The sequence below is a fragment of the Bombus pascuorum genome, chromosome 17 (assembly GCF_905332965.1).
Source record: "Bombus pascuorum chromosome 17, iyBomPasc1.1, whole genome shotgun sequence".
In the NCBI taxonomy this organism is placed as follows: Eukaryota; Metazoa; Arthropoda; class Insecta; order Hymenoptera; family Apidae; genus Bombus; species Bombus pascuorum.
The window spans coordinates 2,473,568-2,498,765 of record NC_083504.1 but is presented as its reverse complement, the minus strand read 5'-3'; the positions used below and the strand labels follow the sequence as shown (position 1 = coordinate 2,498,765).

At 40.7% G+C, this 25,198-nt stretch overlaps 1 protein-coding gene across 8 annotated transcripts in view; it reads left to right on the top strand.

Annotated features, from left to right (window-relative positions):
* The window catches only part of LOC132915495 (homeotic protein antennapedia-like), a 176,298-nt gene that overhangs the window by 113,364 nt on the left and 37,736 nt on the right, over nt 1-25,198 (top strand). Inside the window, exon 1 of one of the 8 annotated variants that reach the window (XM_060975359.1) lies at nt 14,888-15,140. The exons of the other annotated variants lie outside the window; for them this stretch is intronic. The gene's annotated coding sequence lies outside the window, so the exon portion shown is untranslated. Of the gene's footprint in view, nt 1-14,887; nt 15,141-25,198 lie in introns of those variants that run through there. 8 annotated transcript variants of the gene reach the window in all.

Here is a 25,198-nt window from a genome sequence, read left to right as displayed (position 1 = left end):
AACGAGTTCCTTCGTACGTAAACCGAAGCTATTGGTCTCACGAGGAGATACTCGAAAGGTTCTAACGTCAGTTCTACCGAAACATTTTTATTTCGGGAACGAACCATGCAACGCGCTCTCAAATATACATCCCCCTTGTTATTTCTCCTACTTTCCATCGCGATAAATCAACGACGGACGGAAAGACCAAAGTAACGAAATTCGATGGAAGTGAAACGCTAGTAGATGGTAAACCAACAGGCCACATGTTCGATAATTCACCGACAGATTATCTACCAAATTATATAGAGTTTAACGCGTTTTTCTGCCCTATTTTAGTGGCCGTGGTTTCTAACCGCTTTTTAAATGCGCATAAATTCAGCCGCGATTTCGCCGCGCCCCGAGCCAATGGGAGGCGATAAATAGGCGACCGGGGGAACAATGGGGCGAGGGCACGTTATCCGCGTTCGAAATGTGTCTTTAATAGGTTAACGGGACGCGTCGATATCTATTGACCGAGTGGCATCTACGTGGCTTTTTCATTTCTCTGAGGGAAAAAGGGGAAAACCATAACTCCACGATTTCTATTGTCCAATGTGCGTCTATTTCCTCTGTATGCATATAGCCTGCCTTAATATTCTCCATTTTTTCGAAATTCACGATAAGCTGTGTTATATCTTTTAGGTAATTTATTATTATCGAATTACTTGAATTGCCAAGGTCGTTCATCAACCACCCTATTCCTCCAATAATTCAATCGCATTAATTTGAAAGGGAAATTCTCAGCACGCATAGCTCCGTTACTTCTTCTATATAATTTACCACTAAATTATTACAACTATAATATACCTACATCATTCACAAAGCAGCCTGTTTCTCCAACAATCCCATCAATTTCAAAGCAACGTTTGTCAAGTTCTCGAGCCGACAATCAACAACATGCTAACTCAATCTATCTCTCCTTCGTGGAACGCGGAAGGTGCGCGCTAATTCGTGGAAAAAACGATACCGTTACGCAATCGGAGAACCCGCCCCTTATTGTTTTCGAACGCGAGCTTCTTAAGTTCGAGTTATTTTCGGCGAGATGGATGGCGCGTGGGCTTTCTGGCAACATCGTTGCTGTTCGCGATGGCAACCGTTGTTAGACAGCGAGGAAGAACACCGCGAGAAGACGAGTAAAGACGGAGACGCAGGAAGAATAAGAAAGAGAGAGAGAGTCGTCCTTCGTGTTGGAAGTTCTTCGCAAGGAACGTCGCGCAGTTGGCGAACGGAACGCCAGCCGCCCCCGTACGTCCACGTCGTCTGTTCTTCTGCCCTCTGTCCTTTTCGTCCTTTCTCGCTACCACTCGCGACATCGTGTGACGCCTTCGGGGCGCCGCGCCTCGTTATTCGCGTGATTTATGCCGCGCTAATTGCATCGCGGTGAACAATAATCGCGCTGTTCTTCGCTCGATTGTCAAGGCCGACGTTGGCTCTCCCTCTTTTCCTCGTTCTCTTTTCTTCTATCGATGGATATAGAGGTCACCGAGACTTCTGGAGCCAACGATGATTAGAGAGGTTTTTTGCACGGTATTCTGCAGGATGATTGGTTTTGATGGAAGAATTACAATTAAGCGATATTAAACTTAATTGAGGTGTTACGTCGCGTTAGATGGTCCGTGCGACGTCCCTCGTGGTCTGCCCGCCAAGGCTTACACACTAACCCGTAGTAAACCTAAGCAACCACCATAAACCGAATCTTTTTAGCTTAATCTCTATTCACGTAAGTATCTTCGGTTTATGGATGGTCCTTGAAACTGTCCTTAGGTTTATTGCACGCTCTTACAAATTACGGAGAAAGCGGATGTTCGTCTAGCGAAATAGCAGGTTTTTCCCATGAGCAAGGACACCCATGAGCCAAGTTTGCAGGAGGGGACTTTCTCCTCGTATTTTTACTTATTAACGTTGGCTAGAACCAATGGACACCGCGGATCGTTACCCTCACTTTTCTACCGAAAAGTGTGAACGACGAATCGTTCTTAGTTTAAAAGTGCACACCTACACCGAGCTTTCCTCCGTAATAGTACGAGACGGGACTTCACTGTTCTTTCAGTCGTCGTGTAGTCAAGTTAACGGTCTTAGCCTTAGAGCAGTCAACTAGTGATCTTCCAATCTTCGTGTAGTCAAATCAACTATTGTTCTTTCAATCTTCGTGTAGTTAAGTCAACTACTGTTCTTCCTATCTTCGTGTAGTCAAGTCAACGGTCTTATCTTTAGACCAGTCAACTATTGTTCTTCCAATCTTCGTGTAATCAAGTCAACGGCCTTAGCCTTAGAGCAGTCAATTTCTTCCAATCTTCGTGTAGTCAAGTCAATTACTGTTCTTCCAATCTTCGTGTAGTCAAGTCAACTACTGTTCTTTCAATTTTCCTGTAGTCAAGTTGACTACTGTTCTTCCAATCTTCGTGTAGTCAAGTCAACTACTGTTCTTCCAATTTTCGTGTAGTCAAGTCAACTATTGTTCTTTCAATCTTCGTGTAGTCAAGTCAACGGTCTTATCTTTATACCAGTCAACTACTGTTCTTCCAATCTTCGTGTAATCAAGTCAACGTAGTCAAGCAGTCAGTTATACTTAGCCTTAGAGTAGTCAATTTCTTCCAATCTTCGTGTAGTCAAGTCAACTACTGTTCTTCCAATTTTCGTGTAGTCAAGTCAACTACTGTTCTTCCAATTTTCGTGTAGTCAAGTGAACTACTGTTCTTCCAATCTTCGTATAGTTAAGTCAACGGTCTTAGCCTTAGAGCAGTCAATTTCTTCCAATCTTCGTGTAGTCAAGTCAACTACTGTTCTTTCAATTTTCCTGTAGTCAAGTTGACTACTGTTCTTCCAATCTTCGTGTAGTCAAGTCAACTACTGTTCTTTCAATTTTCCTGTAGTCAAGTCAACTACTGTTCTTCCAATTTTCGTGTAGTCAAGTGAACTACTGTTCTTCCAATCTTCGTATAGTTAAGTCAACGGTCTTAGCCTTAGAGCAGTCAATTTCTTCCAATCTTCGTGTAGTCAAGTCAACTACTGTTCTTTCAATTTTCCTGTAGTCAAGTCAACTACTATTCTTCCAATCTTCGTGTAGTCAAGTCAACTACTGTTCTTTCAATTTTCCTGTAGTCAAGTCAACTACTGTTCTTCCAATCTTCCTGTAGTCAAGTCAACTACTGTTCTTCCAATCTTCGCGTAGTCAAGTCAACGGTCTTAGAGCAGTCAACTACTATTCCTTCAATCTCATCGTAGTCATCTACTATTATTGCACACTTAGATCAGTCAAATCTATTGTTCTTTGTTCAGTCTATCTATTGTTCTTTCAACCTGGACGTAGTCATCTACTGTTGCTGCGAACTTAATCCTCACTACAGTTTACGCGACATTAATTTAATCTACTCTCTGCTTATACGAAGCAACTAACAAGTCCACCACTATCAATTGTTTATACCAAACATATCTTCCGACACGGCGCAATATTAAGTGCAATAAATTGTTGAAAATATACATATTATAAAACTGTTGATTACAGTTTTATTCCAAAACAAATATCTCTATTATCCTACAAGAAATAAGTGGATCGACCTGTTCACGGCATCGATTGTTATAATCGCAATGAGAATTTACGACTCCCGTTGACGCGTTTCATTAATTAATTAAATTATACTCAAGAAACTTAGAATTACTTATTTCCACCGTCTTGGAGTTTGTCGTTCGTTTTTGCAATTTGTGCGATCTTTTCGTCTTGTAAGAAGCAATGACATCTTTACGTATCTTAGCTTTCAGATAGACCGATTTTTAGCACTAGAAAATTCGGTAGTAACCGAGAAATTTATAGCTTATTGATCCTCTGCGATCTCCATTAATAATCCACCAACTCGATAATCCAATAATCCATTAACACGTTGACTGCCACGCGTGTGTTCAAGAAAATCTCCGTCAGGCCACGCGTGCCGCAGTACCAAGCGTTCTCTGCTAGGTACTCCCATCGACATTTTAGTAACGCGAGTCGCTCGAGCGATGGTCTCAGGAACGATCTCTCGTTTCGTTTGTTCGCGATGTTCAAACCACCAACTGTTGTCGAATATAACGAAGGAAAGTGTGGCATAGATTATTCCGACCAAATGGTTTCTTATGCCACCAAAATTAGAAGAGGAATCAAACGGTACAGAAAACTTGGCGTCCAACTCCTCCTGGGAATTTCTGTTGAAAACGCTTTGACGGTTTACAAAATCGTAACAAGGAAGGATATAAATATTAGAATATTTAGAGAGTTACTAGCTGCAAAATTATTAGGGTTGTCTGAGAATACAGAAAATCCTCGTCTTCGACGGAGTCGGCGTAATATCCCCGTTCGGAGAAACGATTCCGGAAGAAGCATTAGACGCGCGCACGAATGAAATATGTTATGCGAATAAAAGACGTGGAAGGGACCGAACAAAGACACAAAAATTTAAAGAAAACAACGACTTATTGTTCAAATTGTCCCGACAGACCTCAGGTATGTGTAGAATGCTTTAAGTCTTACGTTCTAAATAATTCGTTTAATAAACATTTCCGTATTACTTTTATAACAATTCAACAGTTTTATTATTATGGAATATCTTCTCAAATACCTACGACGATCCTTCGCGAGTAGTGAAAGAAGCGACACCCGAATATGGGTTACGCGGCCTGACCAGAAACTTTGCTGACACTCGAATACGGATATCGTGGCAGTCAACGTGTTAAGCAGAAATTCGAATTAAAATTGAAGTTAAAATCCAAACACGATCGCAAGGTTTCATAAATAAAAAAAGAAAGGACCAAAAGCTCCATCGGCGAAATAAGGACAAAACAATGCCACGTGGCTCGTAGCGAGAAGCACAGGTATCCACCCGGTCGTTTCTCATGAATCCTCCACCATTCCTTGTACACATCGTGTTTACCACGCTGCAGAGCTTACACGTGTAGCCGGCTACGTTTCACGCGATGCTTGTGTGTGCAGTGGCGGCCCCCTGCTCGTCTGTCTGCTTGGTTATGCAAATCACGATGCTCGCGCGGTTCACATTTACGCGTACGTACGCGTACGACGATGCATCGTCGATGTTTCGATGTACAATGGGCTGTCGATTTGTTATTGTAAAAGTGAAAAAGCGTGACGCAACGGCACGTTATCGTGCGCGCGACGTCTCAATACGAGAACACAGGCAGACGATGCTGGCGGTCTTAATTCTGTCACGAGAACGCAAATCACCATGGACCTTTATTTCTCTCCGTCTTTTTCTAGAGCGCTTGTAATTTATAGCCAGCCGTGGCATGTTTGTTTCGTCTGTTCGCGCGTCCCTGTAAAATATTTCACTGGTCGCAACGAGCGTAACGAGTATCTTATTGCGTAATCGTCCTTCGTCTACTGGCGCTATATTCGACGGACAATCACGTTTTATGTTTCTCCCCCCTTTTTTTTTTAATTTATTGCCAACGAGCTTGCAATCTCTTACTTCGTAAGATACATGTCATAGCTTATCATTGTTCGAACGAGTTCAAAAGTAGATGGACAGTGCTTGAATTGTTCGAGCTTAAACCTGCTGGGACCTTCCAATATTTTATACTTCAACTTTGCTTTCGTTTCAATCGAAGGAAGGCTTCTAATGTTTTCAGAAGCCTACTATAATCTTTAGGTGACAAATCACGTGTATTATTAAGGATTCTTTATTTTATTTTTTAGTAACAAAAATTTCAACTCGTTGGAAAGTGATTCAAAGAATGTTTAGGTTGTCCGAAAAGCTTCTTTCGTTTCATAAGGCGATAATAAACAACAATTTCTGTTTTATATTATTTTATTCAATTAGGTGTGATCCGTTTCTATTATTCTATTCCTGAATAATTCAATAAACCAATATGAAACAAACTACTAGAAACTGATAGAAAAAAATAAATAAGGAAACGCTTTCATTGTTATTTTATAAGAAAACAATTAAATAATTGTAGCAAAGTATTCTCTTTTATATTATATTATTTTGTTCTATTTCTATTATTACGACCCTGCATAATTTAATAAATTAATATAAAAGAAGAAACATTGAGTGTCTGTTGTTTCCTTATAAAACGAAAGAAACTTCACAGACAACCTAATACAGGCAATGACGAAAGTATTTCGATATTTTTTTTTTTTTATTTTATTTTATTTTGGTTATTTTACAATTTGTCCTTATGGACATTTGGTAAAGTGTTATATCTTATTGGTGAAGAAAAAAAATAAAATAAAAATAAATATAGCATGTGGGTGGCTACCCCCAGCGGGGTGCCAGCTTCGTTTTTTCTAAGTTATATCTTTTATGATTTCGATATTTATCACAAAAATCTTTGTGTATATTGTACGTGCTACATGTTTCTTTCGTACGTCACACGTATATTCGTTAAAGTGTTGCAACAGTTTCACTTATTCAGGAATATTCATTGTCAGCACATGTTGCAAGATAATTATACTGCTACATGTAACTGGAATAATACAAGTGCATTTGAAACTGGTTATTCACTTACTCATATACATTAGGTCGTCCGAAAAGTTTCTTTCGTTACATAAGGCCATAACAGACGAACAATTTCTGTTTTGTATTATTTTATTGAATCAGGTATGATGCACTTCGTTCTATTTCTATTTCTAAAACGATTACTTAAAAGGAAAAACATTGTGCGTCTATTAATTGTGATTTCACGTTTGTACGAAGGTGCACTGTTGTAGAAAACACATTTGCAAGAGAAAGATACTTATCGGACAACCTAATACATGCAATGACGAAAGTACTTCAATATTTATGATAAAAATCTTTGATGTGTATATTGTACGTGCTACATGTTTCTTTCGTACGTCACACATATATTCGTTAAAGTGTTGTAACAGTTTCACTCATTCAGGAATATTCATTGTCAGCACATGTTGCAAGATAATTATACTGCTACATGTAACTGGAATAATACAAGTGCATTTGAAACTGGTTATTCACTTACTCATATACATTAGGTTGTCCAAAAAGTTTCTTTCGTTTCATAAAGCGATAACAGGTGAACAATTTCTGTCTTGTATTATTTTATCGAATTACGTGTGACCATTTCGTTCTATTTCTATTACAATGTTCCTGCATAATTCGATAAATTAATATAAAAGAAAAGACATTGTGCGTCTATTATTTCCTCATAAAACGAAAGAAACTGATAGAAAAATAAAATTCGCGAGCGTCGATAAAGATAAATAAGGAAACTTTCATCGTCATTTTATAACAAAACAATTAACTTCTTAGTGTAGTTATAAATAAAGCACGCAGAATTAAAGTATTCCTTGCACACTTAGAGTATAATAAACAACAATTTCTCTTTTCTATTATATTATTTTGTTCTATTTCTATTATTATGTTCGTGCATGATTCGGTAAATTAATATAAAAGAAGAAACATTGCGTGTCCATTATTTCCTTATAAAACAAAAGAAATATCTCGGACAACCTAATGGAAGGATTAAAAGACGTACAATTTTCGAAGCAATAATATTCACTATGCCGCAAAGAAATCGTTAACAGTAGCGACCAACCCCTTACTTTCAAAGGTGTAGCGAATATAATTTGGGTGTTTCAAAATACAGCAGCTGGCGAAGTCCGGTAGAAGTTTTATTTTTCAAGGAAGAATACTTTCAACGTTGAAGGTCCGTGCACGAGATTATCGAGATCGGTGAAACCGTCTTTGTAATCTTTCGCAATGAGTCGAGCTTGCCGCCGTTTTCTTCGATGCACGCGACACTCTGTCATTAGTTCAGTGAATTTGATTCGATCATGGTCGTTGAGAGATACTTAGATGATTGTATTCTGCCCTGGGAATCCACGTAATAAGTGGTCCTCGGGGAGTAGTAAAGAAACTACCAGCCTCTTTGCACACGATATTTACGACCACCATTGTCCGACAGCTGAGAGTAGGGATTTTCGCGGTCGTACGAATACTTTGTCTTCCGAGGGTCAAGAGTCTGGTTTTCTCCATTGCCTACCTTTCTTCTCTCGCTATCTCTGAAAATTGTTTTCGTCTATCGACGTGCCGAAACTGTTCCCACATATTTCCTTTTTAGCTTCCTGGCAGTTCATATAAAGTTTCTTTAGAATCAATTTAACACGTTCGTTGCCCAGCGTGATTCTGCTAAGTTTAATATAAAAACGCGGTATAAAACGGTTAGTATAAAAACGCGGACGCGATCGCAAGGAAATGAGTTACAATGAGTTGTCGATCAGTCATCAACCAGTTATCAACGAATTATCAGCGATCTAATTAACGAGTCATTAGCGATCCTATTTTACGACTTATACACTGTCTTAGCGAATCGGTTAGTACGAGCGTCTTTGCGAGCACTATCTGTACACTAATTTATCATTTAAAATATATTCGACGGTTTCAACAACGAGCAATCTCGCCCATTAAACCTCAGCGACCAACCATCCTCTACACATAAACCTCTACATGTGTTTGCTTCTAGCTGAGTCTAATGTTTAACTCTGCAGGGTAATGTCTTTTTGTTTTGGTGGTTGTTAATTCTTGTGTTATGTCTATCACTCAATTTGGATATTTCTTCTTCAACTGTAGCTATCTTAAGATTTTTGATCGGAATCATCGAAGAATTTCCAAGTTGCAATTACTCGCGTTCCCCATAGTTGGGTCGCATAGGTCCGAACAGGTTTTAATACGTCTTTATATAGCGCTGTTCTACTCTGCACGTCTAAGTTGCAACGTCTGCCAATGGGCCATTAGAATTCTTTTAATTTTAATTCAAGAAGTGCAAGCAACCACCCTCTACACATAAACCTCTACATGTGTTTGCTTCTAGCTGAGTCTAATGTTTAACTCTGCAGGGTAATGTCTTTTTGTTTTGGTGGTTGTTAATTCTTGTGTTATGTCTATCACTCAATTTGGATATTTCTTCTTCAACTGTAGCTATCTTAAGGTTTTTGATCGGAATCACCAAAGAATTTCCAAGTTGCAATTACTCGCGTTCCCCATAGTTGGGTCGTATAGGTCCGAACAGGTTTCAATACGTCTTTATATAGCGTTGTTTTACTCTGCACGCCTAAGTTGCAACGTCTGCCAATGGGCCAGTAGAATTCTTTTAATTTTAATTCAAGAAGTGCAAGCAACGACCCTCTACACATAAACCTCTACATATGTTTGCTTCTAGCTGAGTCTAATGTTTAACTCTGCAGGGTAATGTCTTTTTGTTTTGGTGGTTGTTAATTCTTGTGTTATGTCTATCACTCAATTTGGATATTTCTTCTTCAACTGTAGCTATCTTAAGATTTTTGATCAGAATCATCAAAGAATTTCCAAGTTGCAATTACTCGCGTTCCCCATAGTTGGGTCGCATAGGTCCGAACAGGTTTCAATACGTCTTTATATAGCGTTGTTTTACTCTGCACGCCTAAGTTGCAACGTCTGCCAATGAGCCAGTAGAATTCTTTTAATTTTAATTCAAGAAGTGCAAGCAACCATCCTCTACACATAAACCCCTACTCTAGTATCGAACTAAGAATTTCTTGGCGAAGAAGTAGGAGCTCTGTTCGTGGCCGTGAAGACAAGGAAACGAATCCATAATCATCGGTAGCAGGCGTCATGGTGCGGAGGATCGGTAATCGTCACCAGATGGTAGGCATCATGGCGTAATTCGAGCCACGTAATTTTTCTCCTTCCGTGGCAATTTGGCCGAGTTGGGAACCGAGGGTTGAAACCCATACTTGCCCTCCCGGAATATCAAAGCGTATCAAAACGATCGAAGCAATCAGAAGGAACGGCTTTCGTTCGTTCGGTTGTTTCGTAAGTTGGAGCAACAGCCACGGTCGTTGTGTATTGCCGGTCAGCAGGCAGGATATCATCTACCGATCCTCTCTCGTTCCTTTCGTGCGACGTGCACGAGGGGGCGGCCATAGGGCAGCATATAATTATCAGGACCGTAATGGCGGCCATAAATCATAGGCGCTTCTCTGCCCCCGACCACGGGCTCGTTTCTTTCTTCCCTGGTCTGGGCCGCGGCTCTGCCCACGGCTACAGGATGAATACGGATGAGAAATCGGCCCGGTCGATTGGATAGAGTCATCACTCTGCTGACCGCACTGAGAACACCGACTCCATTTTCCTTGGAAATGCGTCTTCTCTGATTCGTCCACGCTTGCAAATACGTAGCTCAAATTGTTGCAAAAGTTGCATCCTTGGGAAGTTAAAAAATAAGTCGGCGCTTAAATTATTTGCAACATTGGAATATTCCGTGCAACATTAAGATCCAACAGCTAGAACAACTTCATTCGTCTGAGCCCATTGGGAGGCTCATACAACTCATACAACTGAAGTTCATATTGTTGCACTCATAAAAGATATAACTTAGAAAAAAAACGAAGCTGGCACCCCGCTGGGGGTAGCTACCCACATGCTATATTTATTTTTTATTTTTATTTTTTTTTCTTCACCAACAAGATATAACACTTTACCAAATGTCCATAAGGACAAATTTTAAAATAACCAAAATAAAAAAAAAAAAAAAAAGATTGTTGCACGATCACTGGTCCTCTGGATGTATGGGTTATTGATATTTGTTTAGAATTATCCTTCTCAAGTATGCTTTCTGAATAGTAGGATTCTTCATTATCAGGTGTTAGAAATTCCTGACTTGCTGTTTATTTAGTCGATGGATATCAACGGAGATCCATCGTATTCTTAATCCTCTGTCTATTGTATCGTATATGTATATCTCTATCTATGTATTCGATGACTTTAACATTCCACACAGCAGATTGAAGCAAACGAGTTCCACCAACAGGGCTCGATTTCATCAAACAGGAGGACAAACACTAGAAATAACACCAGTCCAAACGACTTGTTCTACAGTCCTCGTTTAGGGATGATACCAAAAATGTACAGCATAACATGGAATTGCTTCTGTAAGAAAGTAATAAATTAATAAATATAAAAATATTCTATCGTCAGTTCTGGTTTCTAGTTGTGGTAGAAATAGCTTCACGTTAAGTTCTAGCGTTAACTATACCTAGTAATAGGCTTTAATTTTCTTGTTTGCCTCTGTTGGAATACAATAGGCACAAATGCTCTTACACAGGTCATACTCATTACTGTGTAGAGAGAGGGGTTCAAAATATTTAAGGGATCATGGGTCACTACCTACGTCTAATCTGAGAGTAACTGGCCAACTGTCAACAATCTCCATACTTTGTTAATTACACCATATCACTCGCTTATATACATTTGGTTTTGTAATTCTGAATGTTATTATTAGTTTTAATTATTATTAAGAATATTATTATTAGTGTAATTAATATTATTAATATTATTATATTATAATATCACTGAATATTATTTTAACATAAACATCGTGTCTTCCACAGATAATTAATCTCGACTTTAAGATTAAATTCTAACACTCTCCCTCGATGCATATTAGGTATTTTTCCTTCTATAAGAAAATACTTGCACAATATTTTCCCTTTCGTATTATTTTATCGAATTACGATCCATTTTGCTCTATCAAGATAAAGATCAGCGTTGTCTGTAAAAGAAAGACGCTTTTCCGGCAATCTAATACATCTAGGTCTTTATTAGTACAAAGTAGTAGAGTTGGGTGCGCGAATGGAGGGAATGAGCGATAAGAGCAAGATAAATGATGGCGTCGCGACTAATAAAACTGTACCGTGGGTGTCGTTTTCTTCGTCAATTTCTCGTTTTCAATAGTAATGTTCTGTAGGAAATGAACAGCGGGAGCGCAAACACACGATGTTTGCAGGATCCATTCCATACACGCGGCAAATTTCCCGACAAAGACGATCTATGGCCCCTTTGGCCGCAAGGACAAAGGGATCCGTTTCGTCGGTAATCAGGACCCTTCGGTTCTCGCCTCCCCAAAGGTCAGCCTCCGGTTGTTCCTCCAATGGCGGACCGTTCAATCGTCCCTCGAGACAAGCTCCTTCGATCCACACTAACATACACGAAGACACAGACGATGGCTATCCTTCGAGCTGACTCGCGAATCCAACCCCTCGACTGTGGCGACTGACATTTTCTACCCGTGACAATGGGGTGGGCCTTGGACACGGTTCGATGGTGGGGCGAACAGGAAGCCGGGGAAAATGGAACAGGAAATGGGCCCACGTCCAACGATAAGCATGGCATTTTCTTCTCCTATTAACTTCCAAAGGGATGGAATTTACAATTTGCCAATTCTCTGTGTCAGAGTGTCCACACTGTTTAGGGACGAAGTTGGAGAATGATTTATTTTATTTGCAACTTTCTGCATTCTATAATTCGCACGGTATTACGTAGGAGGGAGGGTAAACGAGCCACAGAATTCAAATTGATCGAATACATCGAAGGTTGCTCCGTTTGGTGACTCTTTACGTCGACTTTAGGGCACTCAGCATCTCTAGATTGGTCCATTGTCTTTAGAACAGTCAACTCTCAGATCAGTCACCTCCTTCGCTTATATTACCGCACCAGCGTATCTTCTCTACAGAGTTGTTGGAAATGTATACTATCTTTGAACTGTTAATCAAGCATTCTACTCGTTAAGCTGCCTCGAAATAGGGGACCGATCAGTTCGTGGCGTCTAATCGTAATGGGAATTTGCCCGCGACTGGTAGACAAGAAAAAGGTAACCTAACGGTGTAACGTGCTATTAAAATCCAGAAATTGAGAATATGAGATTGATGGAATGTAGCTTTTGAATGATTCAGAAATTCCTCGATCTTGTCCCTCTGGGAGCAACAAAAAGCAACAACCCCCTCGTTACGCGTCTACTATCAATGGCACACGTACACTTGGTATTTTGTAACAGTGGAAGCTTCAAAATTACCTCAGAGTACCATTCGCTGCTGAGACTCAACAAATTTTTGTATCTCAACAGCGTCGCGTTTTTTGTTTCACGTTTCTGTGCAAAAATATCCAGTGCGTCTGCTCGTCGTTTCGTGCCTACCGCCCCCTGAAAAGTGAAACGCGCGAATCTTGGCGCGCCACAAATTTCCCGTTTCCGCCGGTGATTTACAACTTTCGGACAATTACGGGAATGCGTTGGTCGCGAGCTCAGCTCGCTCGACTCCTCGTCACCAAGCTGACATTTTATCATGATTACGGACTAGTCTCTGGGCACGCATCGACGTGGACGAGGGGGGCAGTATACGGACGAAGTTGAAATCGAAAGGCAAAAAGGGCGCCGGAGACGCCGCAGTTGTTCCGCAGGTATAAGCGAGAATTATGATCCATCTACGTCGCGATGGACGCGAAGGGACCGCGCTTTTCCGCCGGTCTGCGTTATATTCTTCTGTTCTGTGACCGCGTTCCCTCTTTTCTTTTTTTTTTTTCCTCCTCTTCTCATTCCTGTCTGCCGTTCCGCGTCGCTCGTTGCCCGCTGGAACGAGCGGTGGTGACATTTGAAATTTGTTGGGAGAAAGAGGAGGTAGGGTAGGATGTTTTGTGAATAGTATTTAAACCTCGGCCGACTGTATAGCATTATGAAGATTTCCAGAGGCGTTGATGCGCCACCGACGAATAATACAGAGATGTAGAGGCGGCGCGGTTTAAATGTATGGAAATTAACTTGACCGGATAGTGTGATCGCCGTTGACAATCGTAAATGAAATCGCACGTAGCTTGGCTTTACTACTTAATTCCAGTGGCTCGGAAAGCAATAAATTCGTTCCAACTGCCTGCGTGCGACTATGAAGCATCTCTCTAAAGAACGTTCCATCTACGGAGATTCTTTCCTTCGATAAATTCCGAAATCCTGAAAACCAATGTCGCTTATAACGATGATATAAAATATGTAAGGAGATTTCAGGTTTCAAGGCCAGCAAAATTTCACCATTCATTGAACCTTGGTTCTCGAGTGATGCGCGTTTTTCCCCCCGTTTCATTGGCTTTTCTTCGACGTGGCTTAGCGCGCAGTGACACGGAGGGTTGCACGGGGCGGCGTGGAAAAAGGGCGAGAGAAAGAGAGCGAAGCGCTGGGTAGAGAGGGAAGCGTGGACGAGGGGAAAGCGAAGCAGGGATTCAGGGTGGGGGTCCGTCACGGTAGGAGGGGTTGGTATCGGGGGGGGATTCGGGGTGGGGTGCGCTGACAGCTCGACGCTCTCGTCCGTTCCACGCTCGACAGGAGGATACGCTTCTCTGCACACATTCACCATTCACGCACACGCGTACGAGCGACTGGTGCACCGACACACACAAATGTCTACGCGTCTACATGTGTAACAACGCGTCCCTTTTTTTCTTTCGACTCGCGTTCGACTCGTCTTCGTCTGCACACGTGCGCGTATACGCACTCACACAACGTCGCCGCGTCTGCCACCAGTGTCCCGTTTCTTTCCATCTCTGTTTGTCTTTCTTCGTTGCTCTGGCCGCGCGTTGGTCGTTCGTGTGCGTGCGTTAGCCGTCACATTGTGTAGTTTCGTTTCTGTCTGTACTTCTGTCGAGTCAGAAGCTCTGACGCGGACGGGGAGTCGTGGTAGCTGCGTCGCTCGTGTTCCTTCTCGCGCTCGTGTCGATGACAGTTCGCCGGAGATCGACGTGATCATGAGCGTCATCGTGGTTGTACTCGCGAATCGTTCGTGCCCCGGTGAGCGTCGGACACGTGATCCCGAACGTGACGTTCCCGAGCTCCCACGTGTCTGTCAGTGAGCCGAAGAGTCGCGCCGCACGACCGACGTCGGTTGAACGCGCGTGGAAATTGCTCGCTGTGAATGCTGAATGTTGCTGTGCGAAATCGTGAAAAATTTCCTTACTGTGCGCAAGACGTTCTCTTGCGGCGATTTCCAGTATTATTTCATTTCTTTAACGTGTTTTGTGTAATTCGGATCTGCCGTCAAAGTCTTTTGATCTTGAGGATTCTCACAGTGCATCGAAAGTTTCAAATCGAACGCTTAAACAAAGGTGATTGAATGTCAGTTTACATGGCCATATACGATTATAGTTTGCTTAGTTATATATCTCTAACACCGCGGCGAGAAACGAGTGTCGATCGTCAACTTTTGACTAGCGAATCGTACGTTGACTGGTGCGCCGAGTGTTTGCCTATATTTCATCTACCATGCTGATCACAAATCATCGGACACCTTCGAAACACGAAATTCGTCGTATCGCAAAAAGGTACTGAACCATGGCAATTTAACTACCTACTGACTACGAAAATTCTTAAGAATTTCGTTTCTGTCCAAATTCGTATTACAATATTGTAAGAATACAAGTGTCGTTTTGCCATCTTTTTAATCTTTCAATTACCGATGAATGGTAGCAAGCGATCTACCTCGGTATACGTCTCTATGCATTAGATGCATTCGGACTAATTACACGTACTAATTTCTTAAGCTAATTATCGCAATAAGAGGCGAGTACCGCGACGTGCTCTCGAGCAATGCCGCTAGAATCGTTCCGCTCTCGTGGAAATAGTGGCACGCGCTTTGCTTGGAGAAAGCGTGCTGGACTCCGTTACGTCTTTGCGTATCGATAGACGGCAGTGTGTACGTAATTGGCGGCGTGTTTGCACAGTCTGCGGCTGCAACAGCGCGTCGTCGGTTTTCGCGGTTGACAACGCACCGCGATAACGCCGTGTCTCGACCTGTCCTGCTCGCTTAATTGCCGCATACCCTCTTTCTCTCCCTCTTTTCTCCTCTATTTAGATATACATGTATGTTTATGTTCTATGGCGATTCCAGCGATGCCTGGTTCGTCATTTTCGTGTTTATCGACCGATAGTAACCGCGAAGAAAATCGCTGATCACGCACAATTGCCTGCGAACAGTCGCAGATACATGGTAATAGTTTCATCAAGGACGCATCATGACGCACACTGCAACGTGCATTTGATGATATTATGCCAGTATGATAAAAAAAATTATTGTTTGTTCGATCCGTATCGACGAAGGTCTCGCGTTCGATTTGGCTTTTTTATGATCGAAACGGTTTACAGTAGATGTTGAGGCTTTGTGAGTATTACTAATTTAATCTGTACTTTTTAAAATAGGGAAGGCAAGAGGATATTCGTGCTAAGAGTATCAGTTTTCCGTCATTTGCTTCTTTTTATTTAACTCATTAGCTGCTAACATACATTTGTTGTGAAATTATCCTAAAATTTATATTACAACCTAATATATATTCGTTTGTAAATGACACATTCTGGCATATATTAAAGACTAGTAATTCCAGTATTGAAATATCTCACGCACAATTAATTTACATACGAAACTTGCCTCGTGATCTTGATCCTATAAAACATCTTTCGCTATCACATACAGAGATCCGTATCGAAGTGTCAGAAGTGGATTATCACATTCTACTCTATCGCACATACGTACAAAACATGGCACAACTTTCACCGTTACTATCGTCTAAAAGAAACTATTATCCCTGGAACTTTCGTCAGCTGAAATAGAAGCAGTGTTTCTGGTCTCCGTTGGACCTGGTGGAAGACAAATGTGCCGTTGAACGCGCGACACCCCCGCATTATCTCGGATTAAAATCAGAAATGCAGGTCAGACGGTTGGCTGGCGTTCGGCGGCCACGTGGCCATACGGAGGACTCGTTCGACTCGCCAGGACACACGACGAGACTACTCTTTTATTACCTGAAGATAACACAGAGAACTCGTGTTGCATAATCTTCGACCCGACCGAGCTATTTTTAATCTTGACGAGCAGCACGCGACCGGATGCGAGAGAACGAGAAAATTGTGGAAAAAAACACGAATCTTGTCTGCATAAGTACTCGATTAGATCATTATGCATAGGAGATTTTTTCTATGAGATAATGTTGCCAGCAGGAGAAGTGGAAGAAATGTGAAAAGGTGGAGGACGATCGTAAGCAACGTAATGGTTCGTTTGATCGTAACACAGGGGGGTGGAGGAACCGTTTTGATATGGTATCGCGACCCTATAAATATTTAATGAAGCTCGAACCCTTCGGATTGACGAGGGTCACCGGGATTAAAGCTCTCGAGGATAATCGGCGTGTTAAGAAACGAGTTTACAACGCGATTAACGGGGTCTGCTACGCGATTTTCTGTCCGTGTTATATACTGTGTCGCGTATCGCTACGATTCCGAGGAAATATCAAATTTCAAGTTCGTAGCAGAACGTCGCAAATGGTCGTTAAACGTTGCATGAAGGGTGAACGATAAAATGTGGTCACGCGAGATGTTTTTGCTTTGATGATAAATTCGAGATAAAAAGCGTAGACGAGACGGCAACAGGTTACGAAAGTGCGGAGAAATCGCAAGTGTAGATGAAGCGGCAAAAAACCCGGAGAATATTCCTTTTCTCGACGCGGTTTCTTTTAATTGTAGATTCGTTCAGAAGGAAAGAATGCGGGTCTGCAACATTGTCACTCACGAAGAACACGTTTCGAGCCGCGAGCAAATATTCCATTGCACCGAGCGCCGCGTGCAAACAGTCCCCGCGAATAATCCACCTCACTTTGCACGCGCGCCTCTTCCTCCAACGTTTCATATGCATTGTGTTTTCGTGACGAACGTATTCCGTTCGGATCGCATCTCTTGAATCTATTACACGCGACAGTTGCTTCACGCCTGTCAGCTTTCTTGCTACATATCGTACGATGTTCGGTAATTGGAAAGCACAAGTACAGAATTTCTTATCGGTAGACGGCGGAATTTTCGATCCTATGAAATTCGCAAAGATGCACGCAGGAAGATGCTTTTTTTTTTTTAAGTTTATTTTGGTTTTTACAATTTGTTCTGAAGGGCATTCGGTAAAGTATTATATCTTATTTATCGGAAAAAAAATAAAAATAAAAATATAGCATGTGGGTGGTTACCCCCAGGGTGCCATCTTCGTGTTTGCTGGGTTATATCTTTTATTTCTTCGAAATTGGAACATAAAAGAGTCCCAATTAGATCGACGATTTTTACACTAAGCAACAAAATTTCCTACCCAAGTTGCATGCTATATGAATAATTATCTTCATAACAATATGAATTTTCATAAATTTTATCGCAGTCTATCGGTTATTTACTACGACTTTTATCTCTCAAACCCCCTAATTTCGATACATTCTCAAATACGTGTATTCTACGACAAAATATTATCAAACAGGCTTTCGTCATACTCCACTTAAGGATCGCACGATCCATTTGTTACAATATTTTATATTTCTTCCTTGTTTCCAACGCTGAAAGTAAATTCAAAGATTATTCCAATTTTTCTTCCAATTAATACGTACCTTCGTTCTTTTCCTCGGGGAAACTTTGTTTTGGCAGCAGTTTAAGAAAATCAGAAAGAGATTTAAGTAATTGCAGAGGTAAGACGCAGCCAGACGACGACAGCGCGACCTAAGGACCCGTTGACCTTTTGCGAGTTGCCACTTTGTAGACACCGTCGACCAGACTTTGAACTTTGCCTTGTATTCGGTCGGCAACTTGAGCAAAACCCGAATCCGAGGGTGATCCGAGGGTGAAGACGCTTCGCTGCACTTCTGATTTAGTAGATTCGTGGCCACTGGGTTGGGGTGGGGGTGTCTACTAGCTTAGAGGAGCTTACAACGTGAGATGAGGAACGAGCGTGAAGCGGGGGCTTTGAATGGTCGGATAAATTGTTAAAATTGTTAATATTATTTAGCTTTTTAGTTAGTATTATTTAATATTGTAATTGTAAAAGATTGTTGATATGGAAGCTTCTATTAAATACGTTTGCTAGTTTAAACAATCTTTTATAAAAGTACGATCAATTACTTTCTTCAGCTTCGTGTTGTTTCTTGCTGTTGTAAGTTAAATAATTACACTTTGATATTTAGTAGTTAAGAATAAAAGGAATTGCGTTGCGTGTGATAACTGAGAATTAAAGGAGAGTTTTACGTTTACAGTGGGCAGATTTCACGAGAGATTTCATATGTTTTCGTGTTTAATATCGTTCACGCGTTTATGTCATTCAAATGCAAATAGTGTTCTTTTGTTTGCTTTTGCTACGATCAGGTTCTTATCTATCTTACGCTCATTTCACGCATCATTAAATGTCAATCATTGTTGTTAATCAGTCAGCTGATCACTCAAATGCTAATGTCCAATGTCATAGCTTTATAAATACGTTTAGAGCAGTGGAATCCAGATAGAAATTTATTTCGTTTATTTTATTCACAACTTTGCGCATACTGGCTGGTATGTACACGTTTAGTTCCTGTTTGACGATTGATTTGTTCAGTTTACACAAGTTCAGGCGTTGCTTAATATTTTCCTGCATCGTCTAGCTATCAAAGAAGCAAGTCTTTTTCTCTAACAAATTTCTAAAAAGATTCAACAGTTCCTATATCAAGAGAAATATTAGGTTGTCTGAAAGGTGTCTTTCTTTTACACGACTTTATCTCTATAAAGATGAAACCCAATCTGTGGAACTGTGTGTGATCTTTATTTTAATAGAACAAAATGGATCAATAAGTACACACACTTACTTGTTACATTTATTGCAAAACTACCAATCTTTATTTTATACATTACACTATACATTATTTTCATACGGTATTTTACATTATATACAACAACCCCTGCAAGATGTCCAGCAACAGAAGCAATCTCATCTCAGATGGAACTCTTACTTTTCTTATTTTTCTTCTCCTTGTTTCTTTTCTTTACTACCATTTTCCTCTAAACCTTCCTATTCTCCTCAGTCTGTATTAACGCAAAAAATATACATTTTTATGTAAATTGACCCTAATTTACAAATTGATTTATATAGTACATAGCTAATTCCCTCTATTAGGTATAGATGTACTACTAACCATAAGTACACACACTTACTCGTTATATTTATTGCAAAACTACCAATCTTTATTTTATACGGTATTTTACATTATATACAACAACCCCTGCGAGTTGTCCAGCAACAGAAACAATCTCATTTTAGATGAAACTTATTTTTCTTCTTCTTATTTCTTTTCTTTATTATCATTTTCCTCCAAACCCTCCTATTCTCCTCAGTCTGCATTAACTCCACATAGATATATTTTTTGTAAATTGACCTTAATTTACAAATTGATTTATATAGTACATAGCTAATTCCCTTTATTAGGTATAGATGTACACTACTAACCATAAGTACACACACTTACTCGTTACATTTATTGCAAAACTACCAATCTTTATTTTATACGGTATTTTACATTATATACAACAACTCCTGCGAGATGTCCAGCAACAGAAGCAATCTCATCTTAGATGGAACTCTTACTTTTCTTATTTTTCTTTTCCTTGTTTCTTTTCTTTACTATCATTTTCCACCAAATCTTCCTATTCTCCTCAGTTTGCATTAACGCAAAAAATATACATTTTTATGTAAATTGACCCTAATTTACAAATTGATTTATATAGTACATAGCTAATTCCCTCTATTAGGTATAGATGTACACTACCAGCCATAAGTACAAACACACTTACTCGTTACGTCCACTCCACTTTACACTGAACGTACCAGAAACACATTCTAGCGACTCATAGCTTTTCGATTCCCTTGTGAAATCGTTGTCTATGTTGCGTGTACCTACGTCGCATAATATGACGACTGTTGGAAAAAGTTGTTCAGCCACGGCGCGTTGGGACGAAATATTCCAAGGAAATCCGTGCGGTGAAAATAGTCCGAGAAAGGAAACTGCGCGGCGGGACGAGCTGCCTAGAAAATGTTGCGTGAAAAACGTCACACGCACCTGTTTCCCTTCGATTTGCAGAAGAAAACGCCGCAAATCCGCGCTTCCCGCTACTACCACCTTGCAATTAGGATAATTAGCTGCAAGACCTGTCGCGGATTCGAGGAAATTTAGAGTGAGCCGAGGTGGTGAAATTTTTGTTGCAATTCTATGAAAACCGTGTCGCTCTCGTTACTTTGAAAAATAACCATCGTCCTCGTTGACAAGAGTTTATAGTCCACTTTAGAAATACTTGATGAAATATTTCATCAAGTTCTCGAAGAAGTTTCAGAAGAACATTGATTGCCCTATTAATCGAATTATTTCTTAACAGAAATTTCTATGATCATGAAATTGAAAAATAAATCAATTTCAGGAAGATCAATTTTCCTTCTTGTAAATGTGAATGTATCAGGTTATCCGAACAGTGTCTTTCTTTTACAAACACGTCTTTACCTCTATGCAATATATATATCGGGTTGGCATTGGAACGCGAGTCGTGTAATGAGTTGGCCATCTTTGTTGTATACTATCGATGATATTTATTAATACGAATGTGAGTATTACAAGTAATGACGGCGATTGGATAATCGAGAAGTCGATGACAATGAGTTTAGTTTCGATAACGAATCCACGGTCCACAGAATCACGAAGGCGATTTGATACAAAATTCTGGTGTCACTCAACGCACTGGTGCACGGTACTGGTCGAACTTATTATACCGAAGCTCAGTCTAAGTGGAACTGCCCTTATATACTGCTCTCCGTACCTCTCTGTAACTCTCGGGTCAATATTTGTTTTTAAGGAAAGCTATTTAATTATTCCTTACCTCTGTTAGGTACACGTCCCTTCCGTGACCGTGGCAATGTTCAGCGACCCGTTATGTCACTTCGAGGTTACGCCACGAGGCTTACATTAGGCCGTATTCCTAACCGTCGCTCGTAGTACTACAGTGTCGCAGTCAGATCGTCTTACACGACCAGCGAAATGTATACGATATAGCGGCAAGCGCATATTTGTCATCAAGCATCGAGTTCCAGAAACGTCGATTTCAGTCCGTTACTTTATCCACACAAAGATGGTGGCATACGTGATCATAGGCGCGAACGCTGGCGTGACCCGAGCGTAGTGGGGGTCGTCTCCCGGAGAAGACAAAGAAAACATCGAAGAGCAATCAGTCTCATTTGAAGATTCAGACGGTATACATCGAGGGGTTCTGACGAATAAAATTAAAGTCGCTTAGTCTAACGAATATATCGAGAGATATCCTAAAGTCGGATCGAATTTCTGTAACACATTAATTGTATTCATCGTTAAATAACTAGTGACGTCTGCATTATGATAGTGAATATTGCTAAATATACAAGTTTATATTAACCCTGTTAATTCAGTGTTAAACTCATTTCAATTGCCTCTGTTATCTTAACCGAAACAGTGGAACGATTAATTCGCGGCGTCGATTATCCGAATCGTAGCGAGAATTTACGTCCCTCGCTGACGCGTTTTCCTCGCGACTGCGTCACTCCGTGAACGGTCGTAACATCGAGCTAAGCCCACTGTCATAAATCGCGGGCAAACATAACTGGATTAAATCATAAACAGCTATTTCTCAGTTTTATTGTTTAAGTGCGGCTATAGTAAGAAGTCTGGACTATAGTATTTGGGATCTTCCCAAACATTCCAAAAGAAAGGCCCCGATGTCCTTTCAGTTCCAACATATAAGGTTAAAAATCATTCTTTCATCTTCTTCCTGTTGACATTGAAATTGATCTCATTCTTTGTTTCCTCAATATTTTCTCTCCTTTGTGTCTTTGATCCTTCATCAACAGATACGCTCGATTTTCGAACAGAACGCATTATTATCAGCACAATCATATTTTAATGACACGTAATTTCGTGGCGATGCTTCTTGGAACTATTGCTTGATTTAATTCCAAACCTGGGCTACGGCAGGTTTCCGTTAATTCTGGGTTTGGCAACGTGTTGAGGCGAGGCTCCTTAATTCCAGCGCCCTCAGCGTGTAAGGACGTCCATGAATTCCTTTTTCCGAAATTTAAAAAATAATCCCACGCGCCCACCTGCAAATTAATCCTCCTGCAACTTTCCTCTAATATATGTGCACACGTGGATTAACATCGTTTGATGTTTCTACGAAGTACCTTCAGGTTTCAGGAGGGTTTTCGATCTCATCCTTGAAATTATAGAGCCAGCTATCCTTTATGGCCAGCTTTTTATGATCGATGTAACGGGACGAGATTTATTACTTTCTGATTTTTGTCTTTATTATGTAACCAAGATTGAGAATATCGTGCAAATATCTCTAGAAAATTCCATTTATGTGAAATAAGCTTGCAATTTACTTCCGTCGAAACGTATTTTTTTTCTGATCATTCAATTTTACAAGAAGCGAATGAAATAATTCAATAACATCTAATGTAATGTTTTCTAAAAACTATCTCTTCTGTGATCGATGTAAAAGAACAAGACTCATCACGTTCTAATTTTTCTTTGCAATCTTTTGCAATAAGGTCTTCCATCAACAATTGAGAAAACTTTGGAATTTTCTTAAATCTCCCAGCTTGCAATTATATTCTAACTTTTGTTTAACGTCATCCTCGATAAAAGTATGAAAAAGTACGCAAATATAAAAAAATCGTAATAAAATATTGCTGTCTTCGAGTGTCCAATCTACCCCTATCGAAATACATTCATTTTCAACCCTTCCGTTCCCTGAACGTCAAATGGGAGAAGCCGAAGCTCGTAGAATCTAACGTATGTTGTGAAAAATATGAGAACGATGGAAACCGCCGATAGAAGAGCGTCATATCGATGAAGCAAAACGAAAAGGGGAAAAGAGAAAGGAAGAAATAATAGAAACCATGGCCGTGAACAACTGGAACGATTTTCTACAATAGCGCGCCGCGGGCCACCGATACTCGCTTCAAAAAGCAATAAATATTTCAGCTAACCAGCGTGTATGTATATAAGGCGTGCTCCGCAAAAGCGTTCCATTTATATCGTGGCACAACTTCAACACCATGTACCCGACTCTTTCCGCCTCCCTTTCTCGTTGACCTGTTCGCGTGTATACGCATTGATACATGCAGCGGGGCTCCTTACGGTTTACGAGCTGCTGCCATGATTTATCGCGATCGGCTAGTGCCGCAAGGATCATTAGAAACGTCGCTTGAGACCGCGAAACGTCGATCGGGTCGGTGATCCCGCACGCTGCAACAGTTTATTGATTCTGCTCGCTTCGACACCCTTTCAGATTCATTCGTCAGTTGACAAGATGGTCTTTTAACGAGCTGTGAATTGCACGTCAGGTATATGTTGAGGTATACATCAAAGAGATATGAGGTAAAGGAGGAACTGAAGAAATATGTTTGTGGAATTTTGTTGTTCTTTGTAGGATAGAGAATTTGTAAGTTTTTTTTTTAATTTGGTTTTTTACAATTTGTCCTGAAGGACATTTGGTAAAGTATTATATCTTATTTATTGGGAAAAAAAAAAATATAGCATGTGGGTGGCTACCCCCAGCGGGGTGCCATCTTCGTGTTTGCTAGGTTATGTCTTTTATGCGAATTTGTAAATGCGTTAATTTTCCATGAATATGTTTAAGGAAGCATTACATGAGTCATTCTAGGTCTCCCTTCATTTGTTAATGGACTTAGCATGTAGGTTATCGATAAAGATTAATATTATCAGCGAAATTTTAAGTTGTCGATAATGAAGTTGTTCTGTTAGACAAACCAAGAATAAGGCCACTCTAGGTATAACAATATCTGTGCTTTTAACACGAAATAGGAATATCAAATAAAAGGTAAATTGTAGTTAGCCATTTCCAATCGCCATTATAAGCGTAATTTTAAACTACTACATTTTATTTGAAACTAATAATATTACGACTACTGGTATCTTTGAATTCTTCCAACATTAGACGCTTCAGTCGCTCTAATCGACACCGATAGTTCACTGTATATGGGTTCTCCGCTGCGACAAATTTCCCCGCTGCATTCTTGCCACGTCATGAACCCCATCCATAGTACACGGGTGTTTTCCAGACGTTCTCGTCGAGCATCGTAGGAGGGACGCGCCGGTTATCTCTCACGGCCTTCCGATTTAATTAAGCACGGTTTCAGCTCGAGCCAGGAACTTTCGATATTAGGCCCGGCTCGCTCGTATCTATCGGGTCGAGCGAGCAAACTCCAACTCCCCTTCTGGGCGGTATACCGTTGGTGCACACGGTTCGTGGCGTTCTCACACGCATACACACACCAATGGAACACACGTACATAGAAGAGGTACGCACGCGGTACCCGTGGCGTGTACGTGTGATCTCGTTTCCAAAGTCCGAGAGTAGGCAGCGGGGCGAAGCCAGCCGGCCTTTGTTCACGGCGTTGAATCTACCGGGCTTTCAACCCCCTACTACCCTATCCGGTAACCCTCCGTCGGACGCTGAGCATCGCGACGCCTCCTCTTCCCACACTCCTCTTTTCGTTCCTCCGCTACGTGCAGCCCTC